The sequence below is a fragment of the Coenobita brevimanus genome, chromosome 56 (genome assembly GCF_032717465.1).
Source record: "Coenobita brevimanus isolate Jiangsu-jjx chromosome 56, ASM3271746v2, whole genome shotgun sequence".
In the NCBI taxonomy this organism is placed as follows: Eukaryota; Metazoa; Arthropoda; class Malacostraca; order Decapoda; family Coenobitidae; genus Coenobita; species Coenobita brevimanus.
The window spans coordinates 16,026,105-16,045,882 of record NC_137009.1 but is presented as its reverse complement, the minus strand read 5'-3'; the positions used below and the strand labels follow the sequence as shown (position 1 = coordinate 16,045,882).

Here is a 19,778-nt window from a genome sequence, read left to right as displayed (position 1 = left end):
GAGAGCTACAAGAAGAATTAAACAATCTTTATAAATAGAGCAATAGATGGCAAATGGAAGTCCATGTGGACAAATGCCATGTAATTAAGTTTGGTGAAAGTGGAAAAGGACCAGATTGGGATTATCAGATAGGAAGTTCAACCTTTTACATATAAGAAAAGTGGGATTATCAAAAGGATTATCAAAAGAAGAGTGATTATCAATAGTAGACTTTTTTCCAGCAGAACACATAAATGAGAAGGTAAGAAACACGCACACACTGCTTGCTAATATGAGAATAGCATTCACATATATAAATGAAGGCATGCCCAGAAAGATAATTACCTCATTCATAGCCAACGGCCTTGCCACGTTGAGTACACCGCTTCCCGTCCGATCAGCGAAGTTAAGCAACGTTGGGTCTGGTTAGTACTTGGATGGGTGACCGCCTGGGAGCACCAGATGCTGTTGGCATCCCTACGTGTCAAGTGGGGTTGGTGGAGGATTAGTGCCCCTCCCTGTAAAACAACTCTAAGCCATTGGCCACCCCGTCTAGGATACATGGCGTCTGGCAATGAATGAATGAATAGACCAACCCTCGAATTTGCATCAGTGGTCTGAAATCCTTATCTCAAAAAACACATAGATAAGACTGAAAAAGTACAATGGGCTGCTACAAGATGGGTACCAAGCTTGAAGGATCTAAACTATGAAGAAAGAGTAGAAAAACTGAACCTACCAGTACTACAAGAGAGAAGGAAGAGGAAACATGATGACGCTATACAAATACATCTCAGGGAAAGAAAGAATAGACATCAATGAGTATACAGTAAAACTTATGGGGAAGCATCAGCAAGAGGACACTGAAAAAAAAAAATGCATAAAAAGAGAGGTGTAAAAGACCTAAGGAAATTCAGTTTCCAAATAGGGCAATTGATCAGTGGAATGCTCTACCAAATGAAATAATGCATGCCAAAACTACTCATAAATTTAAGGATATGTATGATAAAAATGGTTTAATACACGGGACAGTACGATCTTGAATCATTCCTGTAAAGAGACAATTAGGTAAGATTAATTAGATAAGAACAGATATATGCACACGCACGCACACGCGCGCGCACACACACACACACACACACACACACACACACACACACACACACACGGATGCGGAAGGATGGGAAAGGAGGGAGGGAGGATTTGGGGAGTGTGAAAGGGACGGATGAGATTTGGAAGTGTTTAGTATTGTTCTAGTAGCAGCTTGCACAGTATACTGACTCGTATCTCTGACATATACGCTTTAATTCAGCTATATTATGGATGTATTTCCATTAGGATTCTGGATTCCATGATATGCCATCCAATTGACAAATTAATGAGCGAATACTTTGGTAAAATATTAAATATCATAACCATGCTAATTTCAATATTACATGCTGTTCATACTGTTCAATGATTATACAGTCAACTATCAAACAGTAAATCTAAGACGCAGGGCCAATCTTCCTCGGGGATGAACAACCACAGAGGAGGATTGGTGAGTGAAGTTGTTGTGAACTACTCTCTCCCTGTGTGTGTGTGTGTGTGTGTGTGTGTGTGTGTGTTTATGCGTGTTTTGTTTCTCTTAGGGCGAGTCCACACATCCTGTCGAACATATATTGGCAACACAGCAGGCAACATGTTCGGGAACAAGTTAGCAGCAGTATTTGGACACATGTTTACAAATATGTTTCAGTACAGTTTCGAACACTTGCAGGAGAGGCAATGGGATAAGTGTATCCCTACCAGGCAGTTGAGACTTCATCATGATGTTGCCAACTTGATCTGGAAGCTGCTGTTCCCAACATGTTTGAAGCGTGGTCGTTACTGTGTTGCATACATGTTGCCAGCACTTGCTCGAGCACACGTGTGGACGCACACTTACTATATCAGTCTCTCTCTCTCTCTCTCTCTCTCTCTTCCCCCCTGTGTGTGTGTGTGTGTGTGTGTGTGTGTGTGTGTGTGTGTGTGAGTCAGTTGGTTGGGTGGGTGGAGTTGATGAGGTTGAGTTGGTGGGTGTGGTAGTTCGGTGCATCGCCAGGGTGGGTGGACAGTGATAATGGTGGAGAGTGGGGGGGGGGACAGTTGTTGGGTGTGGTGTATGGAGTGGGTTGTAGGGGTACTTGGGTTAGTGAGTGGATGCATTTGGTGGGCTAGGTGGGTAGGTGACTGGATATGTGGGTGGTCGAGGAGGGGTCAGTAAGTTACTGTAGGTTTGGATAAGATAAGTATGATGGATAAGTCGGGTTCTAATGGGTGAATGGGATTGTGGAGTGAATGCGGTTGGGTAAGAAGGGTGAATGGGTGGGTGGGTCGGTGGAAGGAGTGGGTGGACAGGATGGGTGGATGGGCACAGTGAGGTGGGTGCGGTGTGTTCAGGGAAAGGTGGGAGGGTTGTGTGGGTGGATGAGATGGATGACATTGCTGGGTGACCAGGGTGGGTGGAATTCGTTACTGGGAAGAGTGGGTGGAATTTGTGAGTGGTGAGAGTGGGTGGTAGGGGTCGGTGAGCAAGATAGGTTGTCGGGATGTGTGGGCAAATTGAGTCGCCAAGGTGAGTGGGCGCCGTTGGTCACCAGGGTGGCTGAGACGATTGCGTGGACGAGATGATCTAAGTGGGTGGTTGGGTTGGGTGGGTGGATGGGTTCAGGGTGGAGAAGAGAATGAGTAAATGAGTTGAGTGGCATTACTGGGTGAACTTCGTGTGAGATATTCGTGGGTTAACAGGGTGGATAGCAGGGATCGATGGGCTGGGTGGGTGGCAGGGATCGATGGGCTGGGTGGGTGGCAGGGATGAGGTAGGTGGGTTGTGTTGGATGGGTTGAGTGGGTAGGTGGATAAGTAGGTGAATGTATATGTGGCTGTCCACATGACAAGGCAAGAGAGGGACTTATCTGGCCATATAACGTTTAACTGTTACTTGGATTTTAGTCTATCACTTAGAACACATTGGATAACTATTTGGAAACCAGATTCTATACATTAAGGTCATTGTATTGAAATCTGCTAAAACTTTGATATAATCACTTCACATGGAACTGACGATGGCTCTATGCACTTGATAATACACCTAATAGTAATATAAATGAAAGTAACATTACATGCGGCAAGATGTGAGAGTGAGCAAAGCTTCATATCTCCGATCCATCCGCCTAACAAATCAGTGTTTTAGTGGGGGTAAGGAGGGGGAGTTGGGGGGGTAGATGTGTACGATTAACCTGACCTCTGGTTGCAGATTATCCTGTATCACGAATTTCTGTCTGGAGGTGTACATTAGGGAGCTGTGAATAAACTTTTGGGAACATTCATCTCACTTCCCAACATCATAGCTCTAATGTTTACTAACACATCTCTACATGTTATACCATCATTTGAAAGAGAACTTTATTAGCTTTCGAATGGGTAGTTGGCATTTTGATACGAGGTATGGTTTTAGAGTAATAAGCAAAAAAGTAAAACCTTTTTTTGACGGACAACAGAGTTTTTATTCGGGTACCTCTAGCAAAAAGCTTTTCCCAGCAGTGTTATGTTTTTATTTCATCATCTTATGCAGCATTTCACGGGCTTTCACAAGATATAATTAGAGTTCTCCTATGCCTCATAGTTTTCGAGAAAAATACAAAAAACTACAGCATACCCACACCATGTTGTGACTGTGGGGTGGTTTCCTGCCTCCCCCTAAGCCGCTACACATATAACATCATTTCCTTGCATACTAAGTATTGCACACCATATTCACATGATTCACTGTCACTATTTTTATAGCTGAGTACTCATTGAATGCTCACAGTTGGTGCAGGGTAAAGGCAGTGTAGTTGGTTAGAAAGAGTAGCACAATCTTTGTTGCCCCAATGGCTGATAACAGCTAAAAACGCTTCACAAACACCAAATATCCTATTGGAAACACCAAATCTAATCACAATAGTGCCCAAAAACTATACATAAGAACTATTGGTGTAGTGGAATATGTTTCGCTGCAAGGACAGAGGTAATAAAGATTTATAGGGACAAGGGACCATGCACTACCTTTCCCACTGACAGCTCATTTGGTACTGAAAAACCTGTATGCACTGTGACAGGTATCTGGACCCATTGTTGCCAACTCATTACTTTTGACCTGAGCCAGGCAAACTGACCAAAAACTTTTTTTTTTTTTTTACAGATCTTTTATGGTTTCATGACAATAAAGGCATCACTGTGCATTTTCAAGGAAAGACTCTAATGATGCCAAACGCATCACTGTGTACGAAGGGGCTACAACACCAGATCGCAGGAATATTCAAAGAAACCTTGCCCTCCCCTTCCATGGAAAATTTATTGATCTTGTTCACATACTGAAAAAAAATAATGTACAAGAAGTATTGAAATATGAGAACACAATAATAAAAACCCTCATCAAGAACAGCCCATACAGTAATTCGGGCATTTTTTACAAAATCCCACGTAAAAGCTGTAACAAATTTAACATAGGACAGTCTGGAAAAGATTTGGAAACTAGGATCACACAACAATACAGTGTAAGGACAGGGCAACAGAGGCTTGGTTTATTTCAGCACAAAGCATCCAGTGAGCACCGTACTGACTGGATAAGCTCTAAAATTCTAGCAAGATCAAAAAGCTTCGATGAAAAAAATTTGAAAAATCTTGCCTAAGTTCTGACACATATTAAAAAAATATAAACACGAGCTATGGTCATTTTAAATGTGATAAGTTGTTAACTGAATTATCTTTAAAGTAGTATCATCAGACTAACAACAGATTGTTCCTTATCATCTCCTGGTAGTACAGTAACACTTGTGTGGGACACACCTAACATTAGTCCTCTACGGCATGCCTTAAGTTAGGCTGCACTTTTTACCCCCCTTTTGTCAAATGCATCCCTAAGGTTAAAAGTCAGGTACCTATTGTTCTGTGTATCACTCACTTTAATTCAGATCATCGTTTGTTCTGGGTCCCACTCCCTGCTGCAGGTGTGCATGAGTTAAGCTGGAGTATTTACCCCTTTTGTCAGGTGAATCCCTAAGGTAAAATGTCAGGTACCTATTGTTCTGTGTATCGATCAGTTTTAATTCAGGTCATCCTTTGCTAGGTGTGGCACTCCCTGCTGCTGGTGTGCACAAAAGACCTCTACCTTTGACATTTCTTTATCATTCTGTCTGAAGATGTAATATACGAAAGTACTCACTGTTGCTCTTTTCATTTATCGAGTGTTTTTTTCACACACACACACACACACACACACACACATATATATATATATATATATATATATATATATATATATATATATATATAGCCACGTTGAGTACACCGCTTCCCGTCCGATCAGCGAAGTTAAGCAACATTGGGTCTGGTTAGTACTTGGATGGGTGACCGCCTGGGAACACCAGATGCTGGTGGCATTCCTACGTGTCAAGTGGGGTTGGTGGAGGATTAGTCCCCCTCCCTGTAAAACAATTAACTCTAAGCCCTTGACCACCCCATTTGGGATACATGGCGTCTGGCAAGGAATGAAAAAAAAATATTTATATATATATATATATATATATATATATATATATATATATATATATATATATATATATATATATATATATATATATATATATATATATATATATATAAGGTAGGGCAGTGGATGTGGGGGTTGCTTTAATGATTGAGGGTAAGTTTTGGAAGATTCTGGTGTTGCTGTTTGCTGATGATGCAGTATTGTTGAGTGAAGATGAATGGGAGTTGCAAGGTTTGGTGAATGAATTTGGGATAGTGTGTAGGAGGAGGAATCTGAAAGTTAAAGTAAACAAGAGTAAAGTTATGGTGTTTGAGAGGAATGAAGTCACAGAATGTACAGTGAGGTTGGATGGTGAGGATATGGAAAATGTGAGTGCATTCAAGTACTTGGGTAGTGTGATGAGTAAGGATGGAACTCTGGGGATGAAGTTCGTGAAAGGGTACAGCAGGGAAGGAAGATTGTTGGTTCACCGAAAGCAGTGATGAGAAATAGGGATGTGAGTATGGAAGTTAAGAAGTCACTGCATGATAGTATTGTGATCCCCACCCTGACGTATGGAAGCGAGGCGTGGACCTTGCAAGAGGGGAACAAGTCAAGCGTGAAAGCAGTGGATATGAGTTACTTGAGAGGAGCATGTGGAGTGACAGGTTGACGGATGAAGAAGTGAAGGAACGTTGTGGGGTGGATGTGAATGTGGTTGAGATGATTAGGAGAAATAACGAGGTGGTTTCGACATGTGGAGAGACTGGAGAATGAAAGACTGACTAAGAGGGTGTATGTAAGTGAGGTGGAGGGAAGGAGAGGGAGGGGTAGACAGGGGATGAGGTGGAGAGATGGAGTTGAGGCGTATATGAGGGAGGGGGGAGTGAACTGGGGGAAGGGTAGTCAAATGGTGGGTGACAGAGCGACTTGGAGGCGTTTTGTCTGCGGCCACCCTTTGCTGGATTAGGGCGTCGGTCTATCTATCTATTTTTTTTTTTTTTTATGTGTCCGACTTTGGGCATAGGCTTCACAGCCTGCTTTCAAGGCCCAGTAGTCCTCCTGCATGCTATGCAAATCTCTACATGTCATCGGTAGAGAGGTGGCCTGCAGTCCTAACGGACCCAGGTTCGAATCCCGGCTGGGGCAGGGAACAGTATAAGGATTTGAATTTCATTAAATCAGACTTTACTGATCTACCAGAAGACCCGCCGACATGTCGTAAAAATACCCCCGCTAATACCAATACACCAGTCCTGTATGAGACAGCCCTAGCTTGTATTCAATATGGACGGTGGGTGTTAGCGCCGAAGAAGTGACATGTAGAGGTGTATGGTATGTAGGAGGACTACTGGGCCTTGATAGGAGGCTGTGAAGCCTATGTCCAGAGTCGGACACATAAAAAAAAAAAAAAAAAAATCTTCGGCGCTAACACCCACCGTCCATATTGAATACATGCTAGGGCTGTCTCATACAGGGCTGGTGTATTGGTATTATATATATATATATATATATATATATATATATATATATATATATATATATATATATATATATATATATATATATACATTTTAATTTTTATATACAAAACATATTTATATATACATACATATATATACATATATATATTATATAGTGACTAGAAACACTTATAATTCAAGAAGAATGTGAAACAGTGTTCCTGAGACACACAGAGTCCAATTGGATTATGACAAAACGCAGGAGGCTGTGTTGTTCTCTAATCCTTCACACATTTTACCTATTGTAACTGTTCTGCCAAGCATACAGGTTAACAATACGAACTAAGAGAAAAACTGAAAAGTCACCATTAGTTTCTGGGAATATGACCAGTGAAGAAATTATTAATAGCTCAAACTGGCAGCAAGAAAATATTGCTGTTTTGTTGTAAGATCTATTTTTTCTTATGCATTCCTACCTGCTTTCGTCTCGTTTTATTTAAAGAAAAAAATTTCAGCTACGTAATATAATACATGAAGGACTGTTTATATTTCATATATTACAGTGTTATAATTGTGAAGACAGAAGAGTTAGGATATGGATTCTTCCACACATTGAGTGGACACCTGTGATAGTAGGCAACTTATATTTGCAAGACATTTTTATGAAATTCATTATAAACAGTGACTCGACTACCGGAAAGGAGATTTAGTTCGTTATGCCTTTATGTTAAGTTTTTCAATGTTCTGTGTTGTCATACTCGAACACCACGGGTTCCTCCCTGATAATGTGGACAGGCCTTTCAGTACTTTCAAGATAAAATTTTAAACATTCATTGCTGGAAATGCCTCTATTTTTGCCTCTTTATTTACTTCTCTGTCCAGGGTTATTTCCCCTGTATACTTTTCTTATATTATATGACCAAGAGTCTTTATATACCCATCATGTTCTTTCTTAAGGGAAGGAATTATTCTCGTCTAAGATGAATATTATGATCAAGAGGCAAGTGGTGTACTGTATAATAAACAAGTAATGTGAATCGACAGTGAAAAGAATATTTCCCTTTGTGTGTGTGTGTGTGTGTGTGTGTGTGTGTGTGTGTGTGTGTGTGTGTGTGTGTGTGTGTGTGTGTGTGTGTGTGTGTGTGTGCGTGTCTTCTTCCTTAGGAGATGGGCGTTTTTTTCATCTAATTTGAATAATTTCATGTGGCACTAGCAAGAATAAAGTTGCAGATAACGTGAATTTCTAATTTTGAGAATGATTAGCTCTATTTGGCTATGTGTCTTACGGAAGGGTCGCGTTCCCACGATTACCGAATAAGATTGTCTGGTGATTACATGAATAAAATGACAAATCATGTGATTAAATAACTGAGCGTCTCATTTGATCCCTGTCTGTCTGTCAGACTGTCATGTAGTCCTTAGACAATGAGTGGGTTCTACCCCATAATAACCAAAAGTTTAGAGCTGTTAAAAATATAACAGAAAGCAGACGATTCACTCAAAGAATGCAACACCTGTGCACATCAGCCGGCATAAGGACTGAATATAATACTGTAACCTGTGATCTTGTCCTTCGTCTGTTTGCTCTCAAAATTGAATCACTTTATTCTTGCTTAACCTATAACCCATCCAACAAGTCTATCTCATATCAGATCAGGATTGGTTGATTTTACTTTGCCTAATGACCTTCACATTTGACCTTTCCTTGTGACCTTGACTTGATTCACTGATCCAAAATTCGAAACACTTTATCATTGCCTTAACCTGAATTCTTGACAGAGTTTGGTACACATCGGATGTAAACTATTAAGGTGACCTGGTCAGGTAACCTTTATCATTGACCTATTGTTCGATTATTCTCCACCCATCCTTCATGTTTGGTTCAGTTCGAATGAAAATTATTTTGGCATATTATTCACACAGAGACTCATGGACAAATCGCTGACCTTGCTGAGTGACCTTGGGCTTAGACTGATAGTTCTCATTATTGAATCTCTTTGTTCCTTCCTTACCCTTAACCGTTCCACCAAGTTTGGCTTAACTTATATAAATACTGAGTTGACCTTGCCTTAGTATGTTGGTTTTTACCTTTCCCTTCTGACTCTCACCTTTGACTTATTATTCTTAAAGTCGGACCCTTTTATGCTTTCCTTTTCCTCAACCGTTCAACGATGTTTTGTCTAAGTGGGATAAAAATTGTTTAGTTTTCCAATTATCATGAGACTTTGATTTTTTTCCTTTATTCTATAAAAAAAACAAAAAATGGTTATTCATTGTCTGATCTTCAGTCACTTCACCAGATTTGATTAAAATAGCATCGTAACTCTCAGATGAACTTTGACTTTCTGTGGCTTTGGTCATTCACTGTTTGGTCCCAAAACTGAATCATATTCATGTCTTATCCTCGAACGTTCTGCCTAATTTGGTCTAAATTGCATTTTTAAAAAGTTCATTTTCCTTGGTCAACGTTTGAACTAGTCCTGTGAACTTGAACATTGATATATTGCTCTAAAATAAAATACATTTTCTCATTGAGTTACCCTGCACCATTCAGCCACCTTAGATTAATATCGGATAAAAACTGTATGTTAACACACACACACACACACACACACACACTGCTCAACATATAAAGTGTCTCGCATCGTTAGTGCCGGTGTATTTAAAGTGCTTCAGTAAGTAAGAATGTCTTTGTTATGAGTGAGGGGCATTTTACCTTAGGCTAAAAAATTATACTCAAGAACAAAAATCGGCAATGATGAGAAAGTATAAAATAATTTATTTGAACACATTAGAGTGCCCTTCTTTCAACTTGTATGTTTTTAGAGCTTCTTCTTCAGAAGAGTTGTATTTGTTCGTATTCCCAATAAAGCAACACTGGAGTAACAATAATAAAAAATAAACAAGACGCGGTGATAAGGCACAGCAAACCCGTCTTTGGCAGTCATTTTAATGCTGACATAAACACAACAGGATTTCTAGTCAAAGATGTCACATACAAAAGTTGAAGTATATCGGGTGAAATTTGACGATTTTATTCCCATTTTAAATATTAGGTCCGACTCACCTGACATTTTGTCCTCTACCGCTAACTGGGGAGTGACACCTCTGATGTAATGAAGCATGTTATAGGATGCAGATTTAAAAGATGCACCTTTAGGTTTTGGTTTCATGTCGCGATGACGAATTTGAAAGGAGTTATAGCGGCAAAACTATTTGCTTTTACATTTTTAAAAATATTTTTATGGAGGGCCAACAGCCTGGGTCTTGTCCCAGTTTGGCCCCAAAACTTAATCAGGTAATCAGAAGGTCAGTCCATCATCCCCGTAATTTTAGTTAAAACCGCATTAGTAGTTTTTGCGTAAAGTTGTTAACAGACAAATAGACGAACAAACTTGCAGACAAACAGAGTGAAAACAATACCCCTTCCACAGCCCCTCCGGGGCGGGGACGGGTAATCAATGTGAATCGACAGTGCAGAGCCTGTACCTATCTGTCTATCGATCTATCTCAGAGGAGAGGCGATATCGTTCCTAGTATGGACGTCATTGTTTGCCGTTAGCAAGGATTGAATAGTCATGTTGAATCTTAATGGAGTGTGTCTGTCTGTTCCAGTATCTGTCTGTCTGTCTGTTTTCTTTTCAGTTCGGGAATTGTATATTTTCACCTTGACTTACTAAATGTGTTTGATGGTAGTAAAAATTAAATAACAATAATAATTAATGTATAGAGGTGTATGACTTTCCATCAGTTTTTCTGTCTGCTTGTCTCTGTGACGATGTCCTGAAGATGACTTGTATTCAGCTACGTTATTCTCTACCACGGAGAACTTCAAAAGAGCTTCATTGCTGATGAAAATACTACTGTATTTTACATTTGAAGCCAATATATTTTATTTCTTTTTGCATGACTTTCTTTGTTTTTTTGCTATGCAGTCAGATATAATTTGCATAAATTTACCAAATACACTTTCTGTAACACGTCTCGAATATCGTGAACTGCTTCAAACCGTGAAGCAAAGGAGTGAGGATGTTGTGAAGGATGAGGGAAGGGTCGTTTGGGGCTGTGTCCGAACACAAACCGTTTTTAGTTCCATGGGCCTGGCATCGACAAATCCTAAATACTTCCTCTGAATCGAGTGTGTTAAAATATTATAATCGAAAATTTAACTGAATCTTTAACATAATATTCTGGACAGCAAGTTGGGTTCAAATGGTTCTATCAGTAAATATCAAAAGTCACTGTTCTCTTATTTTTCGTTATGAAGTGGATTAGTATCAGTGTCTGGAATTGATGGAAAGACACGAATCAAGAGAGAGTGCAGTGGAAATGAGTTATCTGAGAGGAGCACGTGGAGTTACATGGAGCGATAAACTGACAAATGAGGATGTGAAGGAGCGTTTTAGTGTTTTCTTTGCTTTTTCAAAGCTAGGAAGAACGACCCTAAGATCAGGAACCCGCAAACTGTGCCTTCCAATAAAAAAAAAAAAAAAAAAACAGAGCCAAATTCAAGATTCGTTCATTTCGAGATGCCTGGACACACTACGTTTGAAAGACTGGAGATCATAAGAAGTATGAAATACAGACAATGGGAGACAGTTCCAAAATTTACCTGTTACACATATGAAGGATTGGATGTAACGGTAAACTCCCGCATTAAGGAGTTGGACAGAAAAGGGATGAGAGTTTGTTGCTAGACGGGTGCTACTCGCCAGTCGTAGAGGTGGAGGGATGGAAGCAGACAGTTCAGACGAGCAGTGACCATTGAAGTAGCGATAGAAAAGAGATAAAGATGCAACATTGCGGTGATGAGACAAGGATTTAAGAGAGCCAGTAAGAGGAGAATGAAATGAGACGAAAGGCATTTGACTCCACCCTACTGAGAAGAGCTGTGTGTGGGGAGCCTCCCCACACATGAGAGTTGTACTCTACACAGGGGCGAATAAAACCCGTGTATAGAGTCAACAGCTGTGCAGGGGTAAAAAGGATACGGAATCGGCTTAGCACACCTAATATCTTGGAAGCATATTTTACAAGAGATGTATAATGATCTTTCCAAGATATGTCCCGAGAGAATGAAACCCCAGGTATGTTTGAGGATGATGCAAGATTGAGCTGAATACTATTAAACATTAGTGGGTACTCCTATGAAAGATTTTGTCCTGTTGATAGGTGTAAGAACTGAGTCTTTGATGCATTAAAAACAATAAGATAGTTTTCAGCCAGGTGTGCCATAGCCTCATCCCTTGTTTGTTGAAGTAACCACTGAGATGGACATTGCAGGAACTGAATGGAAAGGTGAAAGGTGGAATCATCAACGTATGAGTGGATAGGGTTAAATGTACAGCTTAGAAGGTCATTGATGAATAAAAGGAAGAGACTTGGTGATGGGACACAACCCTGAGGAACGTCATTGTTGATTGTTCGTTAGATTGCTGATTGTTGCTTGTAGAGGAGTCATAGACTGTTTGATTGAGACGTTAATCTGCCTCTTTTACAGCTCGCCACCACTCTCAGTGGACGTAGTGAGGTACATATCGTAGTTTACCATTGTAGCGGTTCAAGATAGTGGTCTGCTGCGTATATCGATAAACGTATAAACTAATATCGATAGCGTAGTCGTAGCGTGGTTTATCGTTGTTCACTGCTGCTGCCAATCTTAGTAGTGATTTTTATCAGTGTATAAACTATTAAAGCGTGTTTTGATTGTACTATAGTTCGGTTCGTTGTTACCGCTCGCCACCAATCTCGATAGCCTAGATTATCGTAGTTTAAACTCTTAAGGCGTGGTTTGATTGTAGATGGTTTTACCGCTGTCACCAATCTCGATAGCGTGGTCATAGGTACTTGTAGGGAGATAGGGAGTCGATTGTGGATAGTCAAACACAGCCAGAATAAAGTCGTGAGACATAGTGTCAACGAGGTGAGTTACAGCACTCTTGGGTTACGGAGTTTTGTTGCACATTCATATCAATAGTGAGTTACAGCATAATGGAGTGTGACGGCCTAATGACCCTAGTGCCGGGCCTTCTCTTTAGCCCCTCTCTCCCCTTTCTGATCTGAAGGGAAGCTCTCTGATATCAGATACAGCTTGGAAATGATGTGTATGTGTGATGTAGTGTCTGGTACATTTCCATTCACGTGGACTAACCGACTAGGCCTGGTTACTCCACGTGTTTGAATACGTCATGAAATACTTGTTCATCTGGACTACTAGGACGTTTGAAATACATCTTATGGTTAAAGATTCTTGATAGTCTGGGACAGCAAAATTGTGGATAGACATTAGTGAGAATTTGTGTACGTCTCCAGCAGACACTACATCCTGTACATTGTGTTTATGAGATATATACTAATGCCTACATAATGCCTATATAATGCGTACATAGAAACTTTTTCACTAATGATCTAAGAACGAATATCTGATGTACTCAACGTCTTCCCTTCCTAAAACATCCCTGTTCTTCTCCAAACAATTCCTCTCCTATTTCCCTAACCCTGTCAATAAGTATCTTACCATATATTTTTCCTATTACACTAAGAAGACAAATGCCCCTATGATTACCACACACTTCTTTTTCCCCTTTTCATTTGCACAGGGGAATAATTATACCTGACTTCCAATCTTCCAGGACTTTACCTTCCTCCCAAGCCAATCTGCACATCTTCCACATCCATTTTACTACTATCTCTCCCCCATGCTTCAGCGTTACACCACGCATTTCATCAATTCCTGGGGTTTACCCATTTTAACTTTCTTCATTGCTTCCATAACTTCCATCCTACTGATTTCTTCCTCTTTCCTCACATCCCTCCTTCTCCCAGCAATTCCCCAGCCAATTATACTTGCATTAATTTCATTCTCTATGTTCAACAGTTCCTTAAAGTGTTCTCTCCATCTGCTCACTTTTTCTCCCCTGTCCAGTAGTAATCTACGATTTTTATCTTTCTTTCCCCCGGCTAACTTCTTTAGCACCCTGTCTAACTTTCTTTACCTCTTTCCAGAACAATTTCCTACATTCCCTCTACTTTACACTCAAGATCCTTCCAAATTCCTCATCCACTCTCTTCTTACTCTCTCTCTTACTAATCTTTTTATCTCTCCCTTCCTCTTTCTACATAATTCTCTCCTCCGTTTCTCTACTTCTTCGACGCCTCTTCTTCTCATTCACTTACTATATGCTTTCTTCATTTGTATCACAGCCTCTCTCACCTCTTCGTTCCACCATGCTGTTCACTGCAGTCCCTTTCATCTTCTCTTCACCGCACACACCACCTCACATGCTGCACAGCTTTCTTTTGTGAATATCTTGCAGACACCTTCCACGTCCCCCATCTGCTCCAATCTACTGTATATTTACCCGATCACTCCTCCACTTCCCTCCTATATTCTGTTTTTTTTCCATCCTCTTGTAAGCTTTCCAGGCTGCTTGCAAGTACTACTTCCTCCTGTCCTTCCTGTCTTCTATTTCTCCATTTTATTTGGACTTTAATTCTGACCACCACTTGGTGGTGGTCAGAAAATCCAATCCCCCAACCTCTATATACTCTTGCATCCATTACACACCTTCTCATCCTTTCATCCACAGACACATGATCAATCATTGCCTTCCGTTCATTCAGTTCACCACTCATCCTTCCCATCACTCACCATGTATACCTGTGGATCAGTTATTGCCTGAAGATGGTATTAGCTATCACCAACCCCCTCCCGCCACAAGTGTCCACTAAAGCACTACGATTCTCTTCCATTTCTGCTGGCACACTGCACTAATCAACTACTCCATCAACCTTCTCATTAGCTACTTTTCCATTCATATCTCAAATCAAACATTCTCTCATTCCTTACAAACTTTTCTATGCATGCTTTCACATTTGTCCAGAACTCTTCTCTCACTCTGCTTGCACGGTCTTGCGTTGGCGCATACATACACACAATCGCCCGCATTTGTAGTCCAACTTTCAATCTCACCCACAGTCCTCAAGCCAAATGATTCATACTCTCTTATATTCTTCTTCCATCTGTTACTCACAACAATACAATCTTTTGCCCTCTAATTCTCACCTACTCTTGTGCAAATACCTCATCCATACTCCCATTCTCTCACACTCTCACCTCTCCATTTAGATTCTGTTAACCAGCATACATCCACTTTTGCACCCTCAAGCACCTGGACAATCTCTCTTCCTTTCACCTCATCATTTGCACCTCTTACATTCCAATTCGCCAACCGCAACGTGTCCTTTGTTCTGTCCTTAGTCGTCACCGTTTGGTCAGTCCTGGTCCGAGGCTTCTTGTTCGTATATTTAGTTAATTGTATTCCGAGGAGGGGCACTAACCCTCCGCCAACCCACTTGTGTCACGTAGGGAACACGTGTTGGTTGGTTATAACGTTACCACCCAGCGTTGTAAATGCTTTCCTGGTTGACAGGAAATTATTTGGCTTACCACTCATTGTAGAGATACCCAAAAAACAGAGTATCATTACACTAAGTGGCTGGATGATGGACATCTCCACCTACCACACACACAAACACACACACACATCTATATATAAATCTATCTATCTATATCTATATATATAGGCTGCTTCCCCCAAGGAAAGGGAGGTAGCCGAGACAGGACGACACACTCCCCATTTACTCATCCATTCAAAGACATTCATTCGCATCTTAGCCCCAAGGGGAGAACGGACAGATCCTCACCGCACCACACCGCACAAGGGTCAACTGCGCAATGCAATCAGTGACATCCGCAGCAGGGCCCAACAGCAGAGCTGGTTTATCCCTGCCACATCATAACAGACCCATCCCCTTACCCGCACCTGACCTGACTAGCTGATCAGACCAAATGCGGGAGAATATCCCCTCAGGGCTGCGTCATCACTTTTTCATTCACAATTTCTCTCCATTTATTTCTGTCATGCACAGCCACTCTTCCTTGCTCAACAGACATCCCTCTCGCATCCAGTGCTCTCTTCACACTGTCCATCCATCCTATTCGTGGTCTTCCTCTCAGCCTTACACCTCTCACATCAGATCTAGTTAACTTTTTCACCAATCGCTCATTATCCATTTTCTCCATATGCCCAAACCATCGCAACACCCTCTGCTCAACTCTACCAGCCATCTCCCGTACAACTCCAGTTCTCCTTCGCACTTCGTCAATTTGCACTCGATCCATACGCGTCACTCCACACATACTCCTCAGACACCTCATCTTCATTACATTCAAACTTTTCCTCTCTGCTACACCCATATTCCATGTTTCAGCCCCATATAACGCAGACGGTACCACAACACCCTCATACAACCTTCTCTTTACATCTATTCTAAGTGAACGACATCTAAACACTTTTTTCATTCCTCCCAGCACCTTTCCTACTTCATTTATTCTAAAATTCACTTCTGCATCTATTCTTCCATCCACAGCAACATGTGACCCTAGATATTTAAAACACTCTACCTCCTCAAGCAACTCGCCATTCAAAGCTATATTCATCCCCCTACCATCTACCAACCTCGTACACTTCGTCACTTTACTCTTATTCTCATTTACTTTCAATTTCCTCCTTCCACACACCCTTCCAAACTCCTCTACCAACTGTCTCAATCTCTCCTCTGAATCAGCCACCAGTGCAGTATCATCTGCAAACAGCAGCTGCTTCAGATTCCACTCTCCACCATCAACATTCACCAGACTCAGACCTCCATCTAAAACTCTTGCATTCACCTCCCTTACAACACCATCCATGTAAATATTAAACAACCAAGGCGACATCACACATCCCTGTCACAGCCCCACTCTCACAGGAAACCAGTCACTCACAGCCTTTCCCACTCTTACACACGCCCTACTATTTACATAAAAACTTTTCACCCCTTTTAGTAACCTACCATCAAGTCCATACAATCTTAAAACAGTCCACAAAGCCTCCTTATCAGTTCTATCATACGCTTTCTCTAAATCAATGAATGCCCATAACACATCTTTGCCTTTCGCTAAATACTTTTCACACACTTGTCTCACAGCAAACACCTGATCCACGCATCCCCTCCCTCTCCTAAAGCCACACTGCTCTTCACCAATCACTCCCTCTGTACCCTCTCTAACTCTCATAATTAACACTCTACTATAAACCTTACCTACAACACTCAACAGACTTATACCCCTAAAGCTAGTACATTCATACTTATCACCCTTGCCTTTATACAACGGGACCACACAAGCACTTGCCCAGTCAATTGGCACCATACCTTTCACAAAGCATACATTCAACAATCTTACTAACCAGTCAACAATGGTCACTCCACCACCTTTCAGGCATTCCACAGCACACCCATCCATACCTGAAGCTTTCCCTGTTCTCATCTCCTTTACTGCCTTCTCCACTTCCTCCTTCATGATCAAAGAATCATTCAACTCTCCCAACACATTTATTCCTTGCACCCTTCCATCTGCCACAATCTCAGCCACCCTTTTCTCCTCTACATTTAACAATCTTTCAAAATACTCTGCCCATCTCTTCCTTACTGCATCCATCTCAATTAACATCCTTCCATCCTCTGCTTTTACTCGTTCTTCCTTCCCAGACTCTCCCTTTCGCACCCTTTTCACCTCCTTCCAAAACATTTTCTTATTCTGTTGAAAATTCTCTGTAAGCCGCCTACCCCACCTCTCATCTGCTGCCACTTTAGCATCACGCACAGCCCTTCTCGCCCTATTCCTCTTTTCCTTATACCTTTCATATGACATCTCATCCTTCCTCTGCAGCCACACTTCACATGCACGTCTCTTCTCAGCCACAGCTATACTTACTTCCTCGCACCACCATTCACTTCCTTTTCTTACACCACCGCCCACACGTCTCACACCACACACCTCTTCTGCATGCCCCACCACAGCACTCTTAAACAACTGCCATTCCTCCTCCACACTTCCATTTTCCTGATCTTTCACTGCGTTCCACTCATCTTTCAATTTCTCCTGATACTCTATCTTTTTCTCCCTCTTATCCAAATCACTCACTTTCAAATCCTCCCTGCCACACCTAACCCTCCTAGCTCTCACCATCTCTATCCTACTCTTAACTTTCCCTCCACCAGGTAGTGGTCAGACATACCTCCACCCTCCCCTCTCAGAACTCTCACATCCAACAATCTTCCTATTACATTCCTAGACACAACCACATAGTCCATTAATGCATTACCCACAACCATTCCACCCTCCTGTCTCACTCATGTATACTTATAAATATCTTTCTTCTCAAACAGCGTATTTCCAATCACCATCTCTCGCTCAACACACATCGCTATCATTCGTTCCCCATTTTCATTTCTTCCAGGCACACCATGCATACCAACTACACCTTCAACTGCTACATTTCCCACTCTAGCATTCAGATCTCCCATCATTACCATATTCACATTCGCTCCAAAACTCTGCAGACACTCATCAACATCATTCCAGAAAGACTCCCTCTCCTCTTCATCCCTTTTACTACCAGGCCCATATGCACTCACAAACACCCACAACTCACGTTCATATTTCGCTTTCACCCACATCAGTCTCTATGACACCTCCTTCCATTCAATCACACACTGCTGTACTTCCGGACTCACTAACAAGGCCACACCTTCTCTTGCCCTTCCTCTATCAACACCTGATAATCTTCCATTCACACTTCCAAACATAGACTCACCCTTCCCTTTCATATTCGTTTCACTCAAAGCTAACACATCCAACTTTCTTCTCACAAACATTCTTCCAATCTCCTCCCTTTTAGCCTCAATTATACTACAACCAAGCACATTCATAGACCCAATCTTCAGGGTACGGGGATAACTCCCTCCCCCATCCCTTTCTCTGGCCTGTCTCTTTTTAGGAACTAAAAAACAGAGGAGGGGGTCCCTAGTCCTCTCACCCCGCCCCTTTTAGTCGCCTTTTACCACACGCAGGGAATACGGTGGCAGTATTCTTCCTAACACAACCTGGCCGCAGAGTAGTAGTACCACCCCATAGTGCGGCCAGATTGTGTCCCCCCCGCGGGGGGTTTATATATATATATATATATATATATATATATATATATATATATATATATATATATATATATATATATATAGGTGGTAGGTGGGGGCGCTCACCATCCACTCACTCGATGTAATGCTGCTGTCGGGTGTCTGCCCTTTCCTCTCCTCCATCCTTCTTTCCTTCCATCCCCTTCTCATTTTCTTTCCTTCATTCTTTCCTTGTCCTGCCTACAGGTAACTTTACACTCCCTCTTCTGTCTTTCCCTCATTCTTTCCTCTTCCTTCTGCCTATGGGTGACTCTACAGTGAGAAACAAGCCAAATGGTTTCCTGTACACCAGGGAACCATTTACAATGCTGGGTGGTAACCATATAACCAAATTTTTGCGCCTGGTGGTTTAGTGGGTAATTATTGTGCTCCAGTCGGATTGAGCCAGTGAAGGTTTATACCCAAGGGGTGGTTGGGGTTGATCGTTCATGTAATGCCACTCAGGGATGAGTGAGGCTGGTCACTCATGTTAAATGTCAGGACAAACTGCCTAGCCCCAGGCTCCTTTGCTCCTCATAGGACAATGTAGGATTGCATGATGGATATATATATATATATATATATATATATATATATATATATATATATATATATATATATATATATATATATATTTATATATATTGTAAAGGTGAAAGTGGCGGTAATTGTAGCATATGCACCTTGTGAGGAGAGGAGTGAGAGAGAGAGAAAAACAAGTTTTGGGATGAGCTGGATGAAGC

The 19,778-nt window shown here is 41.4% G+C and overlaps 1 non-coding gene and 1 pseudogene across 1 annotated transcript; both read left to right on the top strand.

Moving 5' to 3' along the window:
• Nucleotides 1-334: 334 nt before the first annotated feature.
• LOC145401843 (5S ribosomal RNA) lies at nt 335-453 on the top strand. The gene has a single exon (XR_013897683.1). It is a non-coding gene; the product is annotated as a 5S ribosomal RNA (ribosomal RNA).
• A 4,864-nt stretch (nt 454-5,317) lies between these two features.
• LOC145401817 (5S ribosomal RNA) lies at nt 5,318-5,413 on the top strand (annotated as a pseudogene).
• Nucleotides 5,414-19,778: the final 14,365 nt, after the last annotated feature.